We start from the raw sequence: 5071 nt of genomic DNA on the forward strand, positions 1-5071 counted from the left end.
AAGGATTCAATCAACTGAGGATGGTGTAGTACTGTAGTATTTACTCTTGAAAAAAAATCCTTGTATAAATCCTTGGACCCTTGCAGTTCAAACCCATGTTGTTCAGGGGTCAATTGTATATATATCTCTCCTACTGTTTTTTTTTTTTTCTCTCTCAAGTACTCTGACTAACACACCAGGTCATAAAAGGCAATGCAGCCTTCACCTTGCTCTCCCTTTTTCTCTGGGTACTTGCCTTTGGAAAGGAGCCACCATGTTGTGAGGAAGCCCACCAATAGCCTCAGTGAGGTTCCCAGCTGGCAACCAGTGTCAATCATCAGACATGTGAGTGAAGGCGCCTTTGAATGACTCCAACCGCCATCCTTCATCAAAATCTGCCATCTGAAGCCCCTGATATCATGGGGCAGAGAACAGTCATCCTCACTGTGTTTGGTCTGAATTCCTAACCATCAGAAATCTTGAGCTAATAAATAAATATATTTGCTTCAAGACTTAGTTCAAAATTTTAATCTAAACAATTCAATACTTGAAAGACCAAGATGGATAGGGTCTCTAAAGAGGGTGAAGATTAAAGTTGCAAGGAAGGCTTTGCTATCAAATCTCTGAAAGCTGAGCACACCCTCCCCAATCGATGGACACCCCCACCCCCAGTGACTTCCTGAACAGGTGCTTTAAGCGATGAGGCAGAGTAGGGCCCAAACCACACCCTCCGATGTCCGGCTCAGAGAGAGGCCACTTCCCCTCCCAGCAGCTACACACCTGACCCTCAGGGTCTGGCCACCCACATGCACCTTCAATCCCCACCTGCCTACATTTAAGGGACACTGGCCGGATTACCTGGCTGCTTTCCAGAACTTCTGAAATGAGGAGATTTGGATGGGCCACCTCCGGATCCAGAGTCATGCCCTCTGGAGGCCGAGAGGAAATTCAATCAAGCCCCAGGCTGTTCAGGAAGAGATAGAAGCTCGCCCCAGCATGCTGCCACAAGGAACAGGAAACCCTGATTGTGAAGCAAGGGCTCTGTGCCAGAGATTTCCTTCAGTCTTCAACACATTAACTTGGGAAACTGAATTCAGGCCTAAGAAAATAATTCCAACTAGTGGCTGGTCCCAAAGACAGCAATGCCTATGATGACGGTGACGTGGTCTCAAAGCAGAGCAGCCAGGAGGGAACCCAGGAGAGTCCCAGCCACAAAGCTGTAAAGCCAGTGTTTAGTGCAATGACAGTTCATCATCCCCTTGAAACATGTACAGGCAATAAAGATAGCTAGAGGTTATGGAGGGCTTCCTAGTGCCAGGTATCAAGGTAAGCTCTTTACCAGCATTATCTCATCGAATTCTTAAAATATGCTCTGAAGTAAGTATAGTATTAGTTCCACTTTACAAATGAAGAAACTGAGGCTTGGCCTGCGATGGAGGTCAGGTATGTTGGATTTTTTTTTTTTTTTGTGGTACTCGGGCCTCTCACCGTTGTGGCCTCTCCCGTTGCGGAGCACAGGCTCCGGACGCGCAGGCTTAGCGGCCATGGCTCACGGACCCAGCTGCTCCGCGGCATGTGGGATCTTCCCGGATCAGGGCTCAAACCTGTGTCCCCTGCATTGGCAGATGGACTCTCAACCACTGCGCCACCAGGGAAGCCCAGGTACGTTGGATTTTAAAATCCATCCTCCCACCCACTTTGCTGTTATCCTGCTTTCAGAGGCAGAGCAACTGTTCTCCACTTAATTACTTGAGTGTGTGTTTCCCAAGTTCAAGGACACACTCCAACATAACCACAGTACAACCATGACGATCAGGAAATTGACACCGATTCAAGAATACCATCTAGGACTTCCCTGGTAGCGCAGTGGTTGAGAATCCGCCTGCCAATGCAGGGAACACATGTTTGAGCCCTGGTCCGGGAAGATCCCACATGCTGTGGAGCAACTAAGCCTGTGTGCCACAACTATGGAGCCTGCGCTCTAGAGCCCGTGCTCCACAACAAAGAGAAGCCACCACAATTAGAAACCCACGCACCGCAATGAAGAGTAGCACCTGCTTGCTGCAACTAGAGAAAGCCTGCACACAGCAACGAAGACCCAACGCAGCCCTCCCCCCCAAAAAAAATGATACAAGTAAACGTACATACAAAACAGAAATAGACCCATAGACATAGAAAACGAACTTATGGTTACCAAAGGGGAAAGGGTTAGGGAGGGATAAATTAGGAGTTTGGGATTAACATATACACGCCACTGTATATAAAATAGACAACCAACAAGGACCTACTGTATAGCACAGGGTACTCTACTCACTATTTTGTAATAAACTGTAAGGGAAAAGAATCTGGAAAAAAAAATATATGAATGTATAACTGAGCCACTTTGCTGTACACCTGAAACTAATACAACATTGTAAATCAACTATACTTCAATTTAAAAAATTAAAAATAAATAAATAAAAACATACATTTATTTTGATGTACTTCTTATTCACTAGACTTGGAGCCAAAACACCTGTGTGAATCCCAGGTCGTTGGGTCAGTTACTCAGTCTTGCTGTTTCTCAGTTTTCTCATCTGGAGAAAATACCTCCCAGCATTGCCCTGAGACCCTCCCTCATCACATATTCAGGCGCTGTTGGTGGTGCATCTGCTGTGTGACCCCACTGTTTCTTGGGCTGGGAATGCAGCAGAGAACAAAACAGAAAAGAACGCGTGCCTCCAAGAAGCTGATGTTCTCGGGGGCAGGCTTCCAGAGTGTTCTCTAAACTATTGAGCGTTATGCACAGTTAAGGAATTCCTGCTCTCGAAGGTAATAGTGAGTGTGAGCTGTGTATTACAGAGTGGGAGCTAAGTCACAGAGCATGAGTGAGCAATGGTGGCCCTAAGCAGAGAAGGGAGGTCACCTCCCGATTCTGTTCAGACTCTGTTACCTGTGGAAGGAAATGTGCCCATCTGAAAACCTGACTTAGCTGATAAAAGCAGAAGAGCTCTGGAAGAATAGGCATGAAGCTTCCCTTGGAGAAGGATTACAGACAAACTTTTACTCAGCCCCAGCTGCTGAGTCAGGAGCAAACTGGGCCTCTGTGTGATTTGGGGAGTCTGGAGACAGCAATCCTGTTGGGGGAAAATTTGCTCCCTGCATTCAGTCTTTGGCTCCCTCTTGCCTTTCTGACTTTCTCTTAAATCCATGCCTTTCTTAAATCTGGTTCCTCCTCACACCTTCCCAAACCCACACAAGCGCTGGCACACACATAAACATTTCAGTCATCATGCTTTCCAGTCGGATTACGATACTAAGCAGCTACCACCCTTTCCATGTTCTCACCTTTCTCTTGCACTTTACAGAGAGCCGATTTACATGCAAAAAAATGTTTTTAACAGAAGCACACAGAGCACTCACTTAAAACATTTATTTTTATTGTGGTAAAATATATTGGGTTGGCCAAAAAGTTCGTTGGGTTTTCCCTACCATCTTAGGGAAAAATCCGAACGAACTTTTTGGCCAACCCGGTACATAACACAGTGTTTATCTTTTTAAACATATGTGGGGTTTTTTTGGTTTTGCTTTTGTTTCTTTGTTGTTTTTTATTTGTTTGGCCGAGCCGGGTCTTAGTTGCGACACATGAACTCTTAGTTGCGGATTGCAAACTCTTAGTTGCTGCATGTGGGATCTAGTTCCCTGACCAGGGATCAAACCCAGGGCCCCCTGCATTAGGAGCATGGAGTCTTAGCCACTGGACCATCAGGGAAGTCCCTCTTTTTAAAAGTTTGTAAGCATACAATTCAGTAGCATTAAATACATTCTCAAGGTTGTGTAACCATCATCACTATATATATCTAAAACTTCTTCTTTTTTTACTCTTGTGAATTTGTTTTTATTGGGATGTAGGGGATGGGTTGGGAGATACCTCTGTGGGTTATGCCCCAGCAGGGAAATGTCCATCCTCATCTCCCTGCGATAGCTTCTGGAACGTTTTCTTTCTCTTGGAGCTGCTGCCCTTGCTGCCAGCAGCCTCTTCAGCGGTTGAGTGGCTCCTCCCTGGAAGAGAATGTCCTCTTTTTCTTGGGGGCACTCTTGTTTCCTGACTCTTCAGGGTCGCTCACTGGGAAGACTTCCACTGCCAGCTGTCTCTTCAAGATCACTCCTGAGCAGCTCCTCCTTGAAAAAAGATTTCTTTTTCTTGGGTTTGGAGAAAGAGACAGATGTATGTTCCATCTCATCCTCCTGAGGAGCCTTCTGGGCTTTTGCTTTGTCTTCTTTTTGTGTCTTTCACTTGTCCCCTCACACTCCCCCTGGATACCACTACTGCTTTCTGAAGATGCCGGGGCCACGGCAGCCAGTCGTCCCTGCCTTCTCCAAGCATTTCTTCTCCTGCCTAGCTCCCTAGTCATCTCAGCAGCTGCTCCCTCTGCCTGAACCATTGCTTCCTTCACGGTATCCAGTTTCTTTCGTGGACTCTCTCCAGTCTCATAGAAAGACAGCTGCTCCTCCACTTGTTCTTGAAGCTCTTCCCCAAATACACTCATGGGCACCAGTTCATGAGGCAATACCGCATTTCTTTGCCAGGTATCAGGAGATGCGGCCTTTGTTCTCAGCAGCTGCTTGGCCAGTGAAGATAGAGTGGAAAATGAGACCATATTCTGGGGTGTTACCCTTTGTCTTCAAGGCTCCAGAAACTAGGTCCCTTTGCTGGGCCCAGGGAATCACTCAGACATCAGGACTGGCCATACCTACAACTGTTCATTGCCTCCAACAAAAACTCTATATCTATTAAACAATAAATCCCGCTTCTTTCTTCCCCCCAGCCCCTGGTAACCTCTACTCTACTTTCTGTCTATGAATTAGCCTGTCTTCGGTACCTCATATAAGTGGAATCATACAATATCTGCCCTTTTGTGTCTGGATTATTTTTTCTGGTGTAATGCTTTCGTCTCATCTGAGTTTTAGCATATATCAAAATTTCATTCCTTTTTATGGCTGAATCACATATATATATGTGTGTGTGTGTATATATATATATATATATATAGTCACATTTTGTTTCTCCATTCATCTGTTTTTGGTCGCCTCCACCTTTTGGCCATTATTA

The 5071-nt window shown here is 45.7% G+C and overlaps 1 pseudogene; it reads right to left on the reverse strand.

Annotated features, from left to right (window-relative positions):
• Positions 1-3898: 3898 nt before the first annotated feature.
• Positions 3899-4619, reverse strand: LOC132417748 (nucleolar protein 56 pseudogene; annotated as a pseudogene).
• Between the last annotated feature and the right edge of the window lie 452 nt (positions 4620-5071).

Source organism: Delphinus delphis, chromosome 2 (genome assembly GCF_949987515.2).
Source record: "Delphinus delphis chromosome 2, mDelDel1.2, whole genome shotgun sequence".
Classification (NCBI taxonomy): domain Eukaryota; kingdom Metazoa; phylum Chordata; class Mammalia; order Artiodactyla; family Delphinidae; genus Delphinus; species Delphinus delphis.